Consider the following 13,895-nt stretch of genomic DNA (forward strand, 5'->3'; position numbering starts at 1 on the left):
AAAAAAAAAAAAAAAGAATAGTGTTAGAAAACTAAATCATTTTTTAGAATTATCTTGAGGCTTACTGAAAATATGCTGATACTTTAAAGAAACAGATTATATTTTTAAACACAAAGAGAGACCAATTTTATAGGGCAAATGGCATATGTGTTGACAGCTGCTGTATAAAGGAAAGCATGCTGGGATTGGGGGCCCCAGATCTCTTCCCTGGACTCTCCATGGAGTTGCCCTGTTCCAAGGAGGCCGTTACAATCCAATCCCATGCAAAGGTGAGTCCCATTGTCCTCACCATGTGCTGGGCTATAGGACTCAGACAAATTGCTCACACTTGCTTTGGGGGAATACTTATCTAAAGGCCTTAAAACCTTAAAATCTGTGTGCTCATCTTCACCAAATACCATATATCTACCTATCTTACCTAAAACAAAAAAACAAAGAAAGAAACAAAAAACTTTCCCCAGTCCTCTACTGCATCATTAAAAGAATATGGAAATAGGGCACCTGGGTGGCTCAGTCGTTAAGCGTCTGCCTTCAGCTCAGGTCATGGTCCCAGGGTCCTGGGATCGAGCCCCGCATCGGGCTCCCTGCTCAGCGGGAAGCCTGCTTCTCCGTCTCCCACTCCCCCTGCTTGTGTTCCCTCTCTCACTGTGTCTCTCTGTCAAATAAATAAATAAAGTCTTTAAAAAAATAAAATAAATAAAAGAATATGGAAATAAAAGTTGACTTGTATATCTGTTTGGACTCTAGGCAGATTCTCTGCAAGATTATCTTTTGCTTAGATAATTATAAAAAGTCCCACACTACAGAGTTCAATCTAGTTGGTGGAATTTGAGATCCAAAGGTCAGGTGCATCTCTGTGCAACAACCTACCCATTTGCTTATGTAATGTTTTAATAAAAGAGAACACTTGTTATATATAACCAGTTAGCAGTTTTGACTATCTTTAGAATAAGACAGTGCCGGTAGCCTAAAATGACCAGAGACTCTCCTGTATGTGAAAATGATTGACATTATCATTCCCCAGATACACTAAAGCTCCAGTTTTATAAGGTTTTCACATTTGGAATTATTACTTCAGTATCTGTCTCATCCCCAAGGTCATCGCAGGCTTTGTCTGCCCAACAACGTTGAATGGTGCCCTAGAAACTATGGACGCAACACCCTGATCCCTTCCCTGGATCATACCCTTTTATGAGACCATGGGGATTATGACTGTCTTGTCTGTGCTGTAGTCTCAGTATTTAGCAGAATCCTTGTCACAAAATAAATGCTCAAGAAATAAGTGGGTGGGGCGCCTGGGTGGCTCAGTTGGTTAAGCGACTGCCTTCGGCTCAGGTCATGATCCTGGAGTCCCGGGATCGGGTCCCGCATCGGGTTCCCTGCTCAGCGGGGGGTCTGCTTCTCCCTCTGACCCTCTTCCCTCTTGTGCTCTCATTCTCTCTCTCAAATAAATAAATAAAATCTTTAAAAAAAAAAAAAGAAATAAGTGGGTGGATGAATGAAAACATTAATGGTTTGTGTATATTTTCTTTCTTTCCTCAGGACCCTGGGAAGATCACTTAATCCCTTTGTTTCCAAATCCAGCTGTACTTCCTGATCACCTTTGGAGTTTTTTAAAAAACACGTATTGGCCCCCCTTCCAGGCACTCCATATAATGGTTTACAAAACTGCCACAAGTGGTCATGAGGTGCTGGGAAGATTGAGAAGCAAAGATTCAACCCATCTGGCCTCGCTTTCCTCATCTGGAAAACAGCTGGCCCTGCTGCACCACTGGATGTCATTAAGATCCAATATGATCAAGTGCAAAGTAGCCCAGCAGAGAAAGGACTGCCTATGACCGTGCAGGGTCGGATAAGACTTGAAGGTGACCAAATGGACCTGCCAGAGAGAACAAACACAATTTTACAACCCAGGTGCTTCTCTTTGGTACATACATGACTCATCAGATTCTGAGATTTGAAGAGGATCTGAATGTCTTCTGAACAAATGTATTCTTCCCTGCTTTGCCCATAATCTCCTACGTCTTCCTTCTGCTAAACTTGACTACAAGGCACCTATTTTATGTAAAAGTATAGGAAGGTTATGGGAAAAACAGAGTAGTTTGGGGAACGACCGTTCATTCATTCCTGGCTTTATTTCTTTACTTGCTCAACTGGTCACAGTTGGTCATTTCAATCTCAGGCAAAATGATACCTCTGGCTCCTAACCCCTCCAACCTGTCATCAACACAATTGCTGCAGACACCATCAGGGCTCCACCTCGTCCCTTTTTTGTTTCTGCATGCCCATCCCCCAACTTCTGCACACTTTGTCCTAACATAACTCACTGGCAACCTTCTTCAGAGAACTAGTCCTGGGCTATGGGGCCACGGTGGTGTGGGAGGGTGAGGTAGCCACCCCCTGACTGATAGAGGAGTACCAAAGCCCAGCTCACTTCCTAGAGGCAGAACAAACTATGCAGCATCATTGACACTCCTGAACCCCTATGGGACCAGGCTGAGAATGAGACCTTACCTGAAACGACATCTTCGCTGGGCTTCTTCCCCTTCCTTATCCTACTTGCCTCACTCCCTTACTGGTATCCCACATAAGACCTTCCTTGGTAATCATTTGCCCACCTCAGAGTCTTCCTCCAAACAGCCTCATCTGGCTCAGCTATGGGTTTTATAATTTAAAAATAACTTTTCATTTGCACATGTACGATTACTGAGATGGAATATGCATCTTGTGTCCATAAGAGTTAAGTCAGTCCATCTCTTCTTTTGTGACCTCAAGTCCTTTGTTCATCTTATTAATTCATATTAGATCTTTTTTTTTGAGGTATAATTCACATACAGGAAAGTAAACCAATCTTAAGTGCTTAGCTCAACCAATTTTTACATGTGTACACCTGCTGTAATCACCACCCAGTCAAGATGTAGAACATGTCCAGCACCCGGAGGCTCCCCCACATCCCCTCCCAGTCAGCAGTAAACACCTCCAAGTAGCCACTATTTTAACTTCCATCATCATAGATAAGGTTGACCTGTTTTGTACTTCTTATCGATGGAAACACTCTGTGTGTACTATTTGGTGTCAGGCTTCTTCGTTCAACATGATGTTTGGGAGACTCGTCCACATTGCATGTACCGTTCACTCATTTTCATTGCTGTGTTGTTTTCCATTGTATGGAAATACCACAATTTATTTACTCATTCTCTTGTTCATGGAAATTTGGGTTGTTTGCAATTTGGAGCTATTATGAATAAGGCTGCCATGAGCATTCTCTACATGCATTTGGCAGGTATAAGCACTTATTTCTACGTGTATACCCAGAACTGGAATTGGGGTCATAGGTTATATGAAGAACTAGCTCTGGTTGGTGCTATAGCAAACATATTACCTCTTTGCCATATTTGGGCACATTTCCCCCTAGTTGATTGCTTGCCTTTTTATATATTCTTTTTTTTCCTCCAGGTTTTATTGTAGTATAATTTTCACACATAAAATTCATTGCTTTTACTTATTTATTTATTTATTTACTTAATTGTTTATTATTTTTAAAAAATTTCTCTCTCAAGTGTGAAGTTTAAAAAATTTTGGCTAGGATTATAGTCGTGTAACCACCACCACAATCAAGATAGAGAACATTTCCATCACTCTCGTTATCTTCTATTTTAACATAAAGATGTTTATATTTCTGCTGCAATCATGTATGACTTATCTCCCATTTTTTCTCTACTTCTAAAATAATGAACTCTAGAATGACTCTACAAAGTATGGGAACAAGTGTCATTGCCTTCTTATCTAGAAACAAACACGTAATGAATTTAGAGTCTTAGCTGTTGAGTTGGACAGGGCAGTGTAGGAATCCCATTCACTTACTTGCGGGATGAGGTTAGGCAAGCCACCAGCCTCTGTGCTATCATTTTCTTCTTCTGTAACATGATTCTAATAATGGTGCCTATGGTGCTATGTGCCAGGCACTGTTCTCAGCACTTTATTTGTAGCGCCTTATTAAATCTTACAACAATTCTGTGAGGCACAGATTGGTCCTCTCCCGATTTTATAACTAAAGCCCAGAGAAGTTAAGTAAACTGAGGCAGGCTCGAGAGCCATGTGCTGGCTACGACAGGGCTTCTCTGCTTCATAGATAAGGAGGTGACCCAGGGAAAGAGAAAGCACAGCAGGCGCTATGCGCAGAAATGTTAACAGAAATTAGCAAAAGTTAGTAGAAATGCTAACTTTTATTGTTATTCATCTTCTTTATATTCTTAATAAATTTATATAATTGTCTTCATATAGGTCATGCATATTTCTTGTTAAGGCTACTCGTAAATATTTTATGCCGGGGATATCTCTTTTTCCTGTATGTTTTCTCATTGGTTATTCTGGAATGTAGTGGAAGCTACTGACTCCTTTCTACTGTGGAGCTAAAAGAACCCTAGCAGCACATCAGCACAATTTAAAATGTACCTCCAAAAAGTAATTTTAATAATGTTTAGTGCCCTTTTAATATCAAATGAAGTTAGTCGATAGGTAATGAAAAAAATGAGAGATTAGAAATAACATTTCAGATGCTTTTTCCTTTGGTTAAAGAGAAAAAACGAGGGGGAAATGTAGAGAAAAATAATACACTCAGGTGAGAATAGTACATAAGAAGCCATAGCACATTATCGCCACCCCTCCAAAAAACCCACTTTGTTCTCAAGCTCCTTTTTAATGTAATACTTCAAAACAATATTTATAGTTTAAATTGACTAAATTTTTGTTCAGTTTTATTGAGATACAATTGACATATAGCACTGTGTAAGTTTAAGGTATACAGCAAAATGATAGTAAATTGTTTAATGTCTTTTCACCATTCGGAGGATTCTGAGAAGAGCAAACACTTCCTCCTTCCTACATGTTGGCATTTTATGGTTCTTGTTAATCTAATCAGAAGGGGGCGGCTATTTCTTCTGAAAAATTGATTTATCTTGAATATATAGCCAAGCATTGTACTTGTTGGGGGAGGTGTGTGCGAGCATTTCCTCTTGGGCAAAACATTTAAAAGTTTTGACTTTTGTATAGTAAATATATTTAAAAATGACTATGTCAGCCCTTTTGAGAACATTTTAGTGCCAGTGAAGATATTCCTGTGTCAATGTAACATGACTGATTAACTACCAGTCAGGAAGCCAAAGGGTAAAGACACTACAAAGTAGAACAAAAAGAATATTAACCAAAGGACTTTTTGCAAAAGGTGTGAGCAGGTAGAGGAACTTAATAAAGAAAGATAATTTGTGGGGTGCCTGGGTGGCTTAGACATAAGCGTCTGCCTTCGGCTCAGGTCATGATCCCGGGGTCCTGGGTTCGAGCCCCGCATCGGGCTCCCTGCTCGGCGGGAAGCCTGCTTCTCCCTCTCCCACCCCCCCTGCCTGTGTTCCCTCTCTCGCTGTGTCTCTCTCTGTCAAATAAATAAATAAAATCTTTAAAAAATAATAATTAAAAAAAAATCATTTTTTCTTATTACTGGTTGTCAACTTTGGCTATACATTGGAACCACCTGGGGAACACACAATCCCAAGCCAATTAAATCAAAGTTTCTTGGGGTTAGGACCCTGACATCAGCCTTTTTATAGCCCCCAAGGTCCTGCTGATGAGCAGCCAAGGCTGACAAACATATCGTATGCAGAGCATTGTTTCTCCGTTGGGGCCAAATAAGAGTGGCATTGATCTGTAGGTAGCTTTACCTTGTTACTCAAAATGGGAAGCCTGCAAGTGGACAGAGGTTCTGGACAGTGACATAGTTTTTTAATCTTTCTGTATTTCTACATAGAAACAGACAGAACAACTAAATAGAAAAACCAAAAGCCCATGAATGATGTATGCAAGCAAACTGCGTACAAGGTATTCCCACAGACCACAAAGTAAAAAAAGGTGAAGGCAAACCACAGTGTCTGCATGAAAAGATACAGAGAAGAAGCGACTGGGGATCTGAAAGAGTAAGACAAGGAGATCCACAAAACTGTGGGATAGGGCCCCACCCAGAGAAGTTCCTGGAAGGGGAATCAAATTGAGCAGAACAGGGTCGATAAAAAATGAAGGAAAGATGGGCACCTGGGTGACTCAGTCGGTTAAGCGTCTGCCTTCGGCTCAGGTCATGATCCCAGGGTCCTGGAATTAAGCCCCGCATAGGGCTCCTTGCTCAGTGGGAAGTCTGCCTCTCCTACTCCTCCCTGCTGCTCATGATCTCTCTCTCTCATTCTCTCTCTCAAATAAGTAAATAAATAAATTATTAAAATTTTTTTAAAAATGAAGGAAAGAGAAGGTCCCCCCCAGCGTGGGGGAGACAGAGTCAAGAACTCTTCCAAACAAAATAGTCAACTCCAAAACAGGGAAGGCAAAACACTAAACTTTAAAAAAAAATTATATTTGGTGGTAAAACTTCTGAAATTTTGCACTTCAGCTTCCTATGCTTCTAGTTTTTTTTTTTTTTTTTAAAGATTTATTTATTTTTATTTGAGACAGAGAGAAAGAGGGGTGGGGAGGGTGAGGGGCAGAGAGAGTCTTAAGTAGATTCCCCGCTGAGCACGGAGCCCAACGTTGGCTTGATCTCAAGACTGAGATCATGACCTGAGCCGAAACCAAGAGTTGCGGCACCCCTGTGCTTCTTTTTATTTAATATTTTTTTCCCCTGAGCATGTACTGCTGGAATAGCAAGCATGTATTTTGTAATGTATATATGTTACCCAGCCATATGTATATATATTTAAATTAATATGGAGAAACAGTACTCTAAAATATAAGCACCTGAACTAGCTTATATATCCCAAAGGCAGTGCAGGTGGGACCCACCTGGAGATCACAAATGAAACCTGGTATCTGGTTCACCTTGTGAACCCAAACTAGGTAATCAAGAATGAAAGCAGGACACTCCAAGATGGACTGTATGAAGACCAGCCTCTGGTGTCATAACTTTCCACAGCAGCCATGGTATTGCTTAGACATTATGAAAGCAATAAATGCTAACCAAATGAATGACTTTAAAACAAGAATGAATGTAGATGTAAGAAAAGCTTTAAATCAGTTTTTTTTAATGAACTTTAAAAATCAAGTAAGCATTTAAGGAAAATTATTTAATTTATTGAAAATTATTTAGAATGTTGAATTGGAGAACACTACCATTGGACTCAATTACATTTTGATGACCCTAAAATCACGTCTCAGTCTTTTCTCTGCTGTGACAAACACATGAGACACTTCATGAGCATACATAATTTCTCACCATTGTCTGCATATTAACCATGATTCTAGCCTCCTCTCACCTTTAAAGCAACATATTAGAATGCAAGTGAGAGATTCTTAAGTCCCCTTTATTTAAAAAAAAAACTAGGGAAAATCTTGGAAAAATTCAGTACAACTACCATCAATAACTACCTAGTGGCTAGGGCTTTGGCACTGGAACAGACTTATATTTGACTGGTATTCCAACCGCTGCCTCAGGCTATGTCTCCAGGTAAATGACCTTACAGCTCTAAGCCTCATTTTCTCCACCTGTAAATAGGGTTTAATAATTGTATGCTTGCTGTTGATAATAAAATGAAACCACAAATGTAAAGCATTTAGCACAATCCCAAAATGTTGGCTAATAATAATAACAATGATGATGATAATTTCCAGTAACAATCTCAGTATGAATGGCAATGCAGTAGGAGGAGGGGAAAAAATGCCTCTGGAAACCAATTAATCTAAATAGTCTGTTTTGTTCTTAATAAAATTCTTTCATTCTTTATGTATTTCTCTCACATAGTACTCAGGTTGATAAATCACTTATTATTAATTTTTAAAAATTATGAGTACCTACTCTGTATAAACTGCATGGATATTTGATGGTAATTAGAAAATGTAGTATTAGGTTTTCTCTTATATTTAGCTTATATTTGCATATTATTTAAGTTTCAGGGTACTCCTCAAACAAAGGATAATTTTAAAACCCAAGTAACATCCTGAGGGGCAGAGGCTCGTAGAGACAGCACATCTGCTTTGGAGCAGGACAGGGGCAGGCAAGTGGGGAGCGAGGCTAAGCCCACAGCTCCACAGCATGGGGCTCCTCTCCCAGTCCAAGAGGTGGGAGGGGTGTGGGGCCACAGATTCGCCAGATGGTTGCTGAGAAGCCCTGGGCTCATCTCAACACTTGTGTTCTGAGTTGTCCAGGCCCCAGGGAACTGGGGAAACAAGCCACCCTCAATTTTCGACCCTGGAGTCAGAGGAGAATGGCAACCAGCTGGTTTCCCATACACACGGTTGCAAATGACTTATTTTGAGTTATTTCTCACCGAGACAACTAAATCAACTGGTGGGCTTAGCATTTGGGCAAAGACTTAGAACCTGTTTGGCGTGGTGTAGTATTAGTGCTTGTGATCTTTCCAGTCATTTTTGTCTACAAGCTGTTGGCCCGGAGAATTATTTACATTTTAATTACAAGTGCTCAACCCCCTCTAGGAGGAGAGTCAAGCAGCTTATTTACTTCCTACTGGCAGGCTTCTGAGGAAACAGCTTAGCCAGGCTCGCTGAGCCATTGAAACAAAATGAAGTTAACTTGCAGAAGAGCAGCACCAGGTCCTTACGGACAAGCTTTGCTTCTCCTCTGCGGGGCTTCTCATGGGGACCCAATGAGCTGTTCTTTGCAGCAATAAAAATCCTGCCCCATTTTTCACCCTCCCTTTTCTCTGGACAAAGCAAACTTCTAACAGATTCTATTTGCATATATGTATAGCACTCATCAGTTGAGCACAGCAAGGGAATGAGTTTGTTCTCTGTGTGCCTTTTCAGATAAGCTTATCCCTTTAATCATTTAACCTTTTCCTTGTTTATGAAGAAATATTTAGGAATATTAATCAGCCTCATCCCCCATCTAAAACAATACACTGAACAGAAAGCAAACTTCCCTTGATGACGCGCGGTCATCATTACATTAGTCACTGAGATGTACTCTGACTTCCACCTGAGCTGGGAGGTGGGAGGGCTTGTTTGCCCCAACATTAAATAATCCCACTGCTCCATCCGAGCTTCCGGTTTCTGCGTCTTCCTTCCCTGTCTGGCTGCCTGCTTCTAACAGCCCCTTTCTCCACTTCTAACGTGCTATTTCTAATCTGCCATGAACTGGGCAATCAGATGAGCCTGTTTCCTAGAACTGGGAAATCAGATAAGCCTATTTCCTAGAACTAAATGCCCGACATAATGTTCTGTGAACAGAGTGCATAAACTTCAGTGCATACTTGCCTGTTAGTTAGGAGGCTTTTGGTTGCAAATAATTGAAAATCCCGAGTCATCGTGGCTAAAGCAGTAAGGCAATATACTGTGTCATAGAACAAAGAGGTTCCAAGGAGGATAGAGTCCAGGCACAACACTTCAGGCCCGGTTTTACTCCCGGGTAATTCTACCTGATCTGCTTTCTTCCGCACTTGGCTTCATCCTCCAGCTGGTGGCATTGTGGTTGTAGTGGTTCCGGAGGCACATCCCAGACACAGCAATGTTCCAAGAAAGAGGAGAGAACATCTCCTTCTGTGTCTCTTTTAGGGAAAGGAAACCTTTTCCACGCCTACCCCACCCCCCACTTCAGCCAACTTCCCCCTCGGGGCCCAGAATTGCCTTGCCCAAACCAACCTCTGACTAGTGGGCTAGAACTCACGGGATTGACGGGCTAACTAGCATCCACCCTCGACCAAATTGGAATTCTCTTAGGAGAAAGAAGAGGAAAAAGTAGACATTGGGAAGGGAACAGACAATGTATGCTAGAAATTGAAATGATTTGTCTGCTTATGATTTTTAAACTTTTTTTTTGTAAATTTGCACCTGGGTCTATAATTACTTCAGATTTGGAGCAGATCACTTCTAGCAAAGTGAGGTATTGTTTAAGTTAAAGTCAAATGGTAACCAGAGATATCTAGTGAACAACTAACTTTCGGGCCATGTACCCAGAAATGAAGACAAAGTTTGGTGATTGCTTCTCTGTGAATATTATAACACTTGAGTGACTCCACCTAGAGAAAAAAGACTACACAGCTTATTACAAGGAAATGTTCAGAGGAAGGAGCTGTTGGGTGAAGGAAGGGGAGCTGCTGTAGAGGTGACTGGCATGGCATGAAGACCAGATACCCCTAAAATGACTGCAGGTAAATAAGTGATAGGAAGATCCTGGGAGCCAACATTTTCTTGGTGAAGCACATTAAGAAGGAAGTCTTCAGATCTAGACCATTCTTTAGGGTGTAAGCAGTCATGGATAAATTAGGCAAATTTATTTATATCTTCTGTTTCTTTTGTTGCAGCTCTAGAAAGCTTCTCCCTATATGAGGAGCTCAAATGAGTAGCTCTTCAATTAACATTAAGAATACCTAGAACTGTTCTTATAGATCGACTAATGGCCCCCTCTCATTTTATAGAGTTCAAGCTTCCAGAAGACATCAGCTCTTCCAAGTGGTCCCCGACCCTCCTCCCCACCTCCAAGTGGGATCTGGTGTTACTTGCCTTTGCTATCTTAGCACTCTCTGCACACTTCCAATGCCATACTTACCACACTGCATTATAACCTTTGATTTTTGTCTTTTTCCCTAAATTCCAAGGATCTTGATAAAGGAACCAGGTTCTACTTATTTTTGTCTCCACAGGGTCCTGGTGCTTAATGATTATCTCTCAGAAGGGTGGATGACTAGATGGATAGAGAAAACTAAGGAGCAAAGCAATCAAGGACTTGTCCCATCCTACTCAGGAATTTTGCTGCATAGTTAGGATAGGACCCTAGATTCCAGGGCTATTTTCCAATCCACAGATCTGCTAGGTCTACACGGATGGGTTTTGTTTTGTTGTTGTTGTTGATGATGATTTTGTTTTTATATAGCTCTAAAACTATGCCGGGGCAGGTAGAGTGTTTCGATACTAGAGGCAAAAGGACCTCGAAATCCCAGCATCAGGATGTGCAGGGTTTTAAGAATGGCAATGTGGCTCAAAAAGACTTTTTATGAACAACAAAAAGACTCTATCTTCTCCAAGTCACCTTTGCATACCAGCCATTTAGGAAACCAAACTCTAAGCCTATCCCTTAACCTCCTTCTCAAAGGCAAGCTGCTGTGAACATGAGCATTACATCCACTAGAAGCCTCCATCATTCATTTAGCTTTGTGACAACTTCCCTGGAAACTCAACATCTTGAAGGATGAAGTCTTTTTTATTGCAAAGTTTTAGTGTCACTTCAGACTTTAGTGAGATCATAGCACACTCTTTTCTTGCATTAGAACCAGGTAAAAAGTCTTAAGTCAGTTATAGCCAGAGCAGCCTCAAGGCTCATTATGGGCTAACTGGTCACCTTAAGTGATGGAAAAGGGGAATAGTTTCTAGTTTCTATTTGTCCAACATTCCATGAGAGCCACATACCTGTTGGAGAATGTATACTCCTCACTACAGAATGTAACTCTTGCTTGTCTCTGAAATATTGGAACAAGCCATTATATTGAGTGGTGGGCATATTCCAGAAGGTAGACTGAACTGGCTTTCAGAACGGACGAAAGCATCCTCTTTGCTTCAGAGTCCAGTGCTTTTGTGAATTATCAGCATATCAAGCCCTGACTTGAAATGCTAAGACGTTTCAATTTTCACAAACTGCAGCAGATAATTTGACCAAAAACAATTTGGCTAAATGAAATTTCACCAAATACAAATTGACCAAATATAAAATGTGCTTAGGCATTTAGTTTCAAAGTAATTTGATCAGTAGGCAAATTGGTGAAATAATATTTATATGAAAATGAGTAAGCCACAATGACTGTTTTCTTTAGGGTTGGGGATCTTGGTGTGTACACCACGAGGTGACTTTGTAGCTCTCTCTGCATCCTAAGCATTTTTATCTGGTTGTTATAAGTGGTTCCTTTTTTTAAAAAAGCTAATTACTTATGTTCTTTACTTCTTACAATACTGAAAAGTTGGGGGGAAAAGATTGTTTGAGAACAATGGAATGATGTAAATGGCCAACAAAAGTAGATTAGGTTAAAACAACGAAATTTCTGTTAATAGGAAAATTCACTGAGACAGAATTTTCACACATTTTCTTCCATGCTTTAGTTTACTATTTAAGTTCTTTTGTTAATTTTCTCTCAGTATAAAAGCAATGTTATATTACTCAACACCCACAAAAATTACAAAATATAGACATGCAAAAAGAGACATTATGAACACTCAAATTCACTGTTTGAATTTGAAACCTGGAGTTGAAACTTTGAAACCTGGAGTTATTTCCTTCCAGGACACACACACACACACACACACACACACACACACAGATAGGTAGTGATGAGACCAATCTGAAAATTGGTCCACAAGAGATATGTTGCAGGGTTTGACACAATTACTCTACTTGAGCTGTGCCAAAGTGAAAAAGAAATGTGATTGTTATAAGAATCACATTATCATCTATAAAAATGTACTAGTTAAAAAGAAGTAAAAAGATTCCTGTGCTTAGGTCTAAGGGAAATTCTACTGCAGGTTTTTTCAAAGTGCGGATCAAGTGATGTAGGGGTTAACATTCTCAACAACACCGTGACTCTAAATAAAACAGTGTCCTGTAGAAGCAGGACTAGGATCTGGATTGGTAGGGAGGACAAAGCAGTAAGATTTCTTTCACAGTCATTTGAGATATTAGATACAGACTTTAAAGAATTTTTCTTTAATAGTAAAGAAGCCTAATTGTGGGGATGGGTAAAGAATGTTTCAGAAAATATTAGCATACCTGCCTTGCCAGTAAGGTTTAAAAATAAATTAAATCTGAGACAAGACTAACAGGCGTGATGGACAGGTCAAGATTGCACAACTATTAGCCAAGGCTGACTAGTTTGAAGAAGAAATGGAGCAGCACAGTGTTCTCTTAACATACACCCCAGGCTGCCAAATGCCGCCGGCACTGCCTTTTTGTTGCCTTTTTATTTTAGTCTGTTAAAAAGAAGAGGAAGGGCCCAGCCCTTCCTCAGCAAAATCAGAAAGTAGCATAAGTTGTGTATCCCATTTGCTTCCTTCTTGTAACTCTCTCCTCCTCCAACTTAAAAGAATGTTGCAACTAGACTGAAAGAAAGAAGTGGAAGCATTTAGCCCTGCATTCCTGATGCCCAGCCTTGCTAGAGGGAGTCAGGACATAATCCTGAAGCCTGGAGACCCTGGGAAATGAGCCCAGGAGCAGAGCCAAACCCTCCAGGTGGCAGAATCCCATGGAGCAGAGGTGGGCTTACAGGAGCTCCAACTGGCAAAGAGAAAGAAGGTCCCATGTGCTTACTTTATTCACAGGATCTTTCTCTGGCAAGCAAAGGGTAGAGAGGGGTCTGTTCGCACTTTAGATTCACAGTGTTCTCATGCCCTTTCACCCCAAGAGATCTAATCCTTGCTTGGTATTTACTTACCCTATAATATAAAGGAGGTTTTAAACCAGAATTGGCCCTTAATGAGGCTGCTAGGAGTCTATCCTGGCATTTATGGATTTGGGGAGGGAGGGTGTTATTGTCTAAGGACCCAAGCCTCCTAGTGACAACTCTAAGACTTGGAGCCCCGCCAACCTGAGCACAGCTCTCCCAGCCCAGCTGTTTCCCTCTGTCCTCACCCCCTTGTCTACTCTCTCCCTCCGCCCCAGGATGCTGAGCCTATAGGACCCATTCTCCCTGTGACTTCTCCTGCCTGTGCCCATGTCTCCTCACCTCCTGGCCCCTCTCTGCAGGCCCAAGCCAAGCATGGTATCGTAGTCTTCCTGTCAGGGCTGGTTGTCACTCAGCCTCCAGACATTTGATCCTGGTTCTTTTAAAAGTGGTTGGGCACAATTGTAAATGGGATCGACTCCTTAATTTCTCTTTCTTCTGTCTTGTTGTTGGTGTATAGGAATGCCACTGGTTTCTGTGCAT

General features: G+C 40.9%; 1 long non-coding RNA gene across 1 annotated transcript; it reads left to right on the forward strand.

The window, feature by feature from the left end:
- Positions 1–54: 54 nt before the first annotated feature.
- Positions 55–4,484, forward strand: LOC145718294 (uncharacterized). The gene is made up of 2 exons (XR_014141702.1): positions 55–269; positions 1,543–4,484. It is a non-coding gene; the product is annotated as an uncharacterized LOC145718294 (long non-coding RNA).
- Positions 4,485–13,895: the final 9,411 nt, after the last annotated feature.

This window comes from Leptonychotes weddellii, unplaced genomic scaffold (assembly GCF_054177405.1).
Source record: "Leptonychotes weddellii isolate Sample4059 unplaced genomic scaffold, ASM5417740v2 HiC_scaffold_1358, whole genome shotgun sequence".
Classification (NCBI taxonomy): domain Eukaryota; kingdom Metazoa; phylum Chordata; class Mammalia; order Carnivora; family Phocidae; genus Leptonychotes; species Leptonychotes weddellii.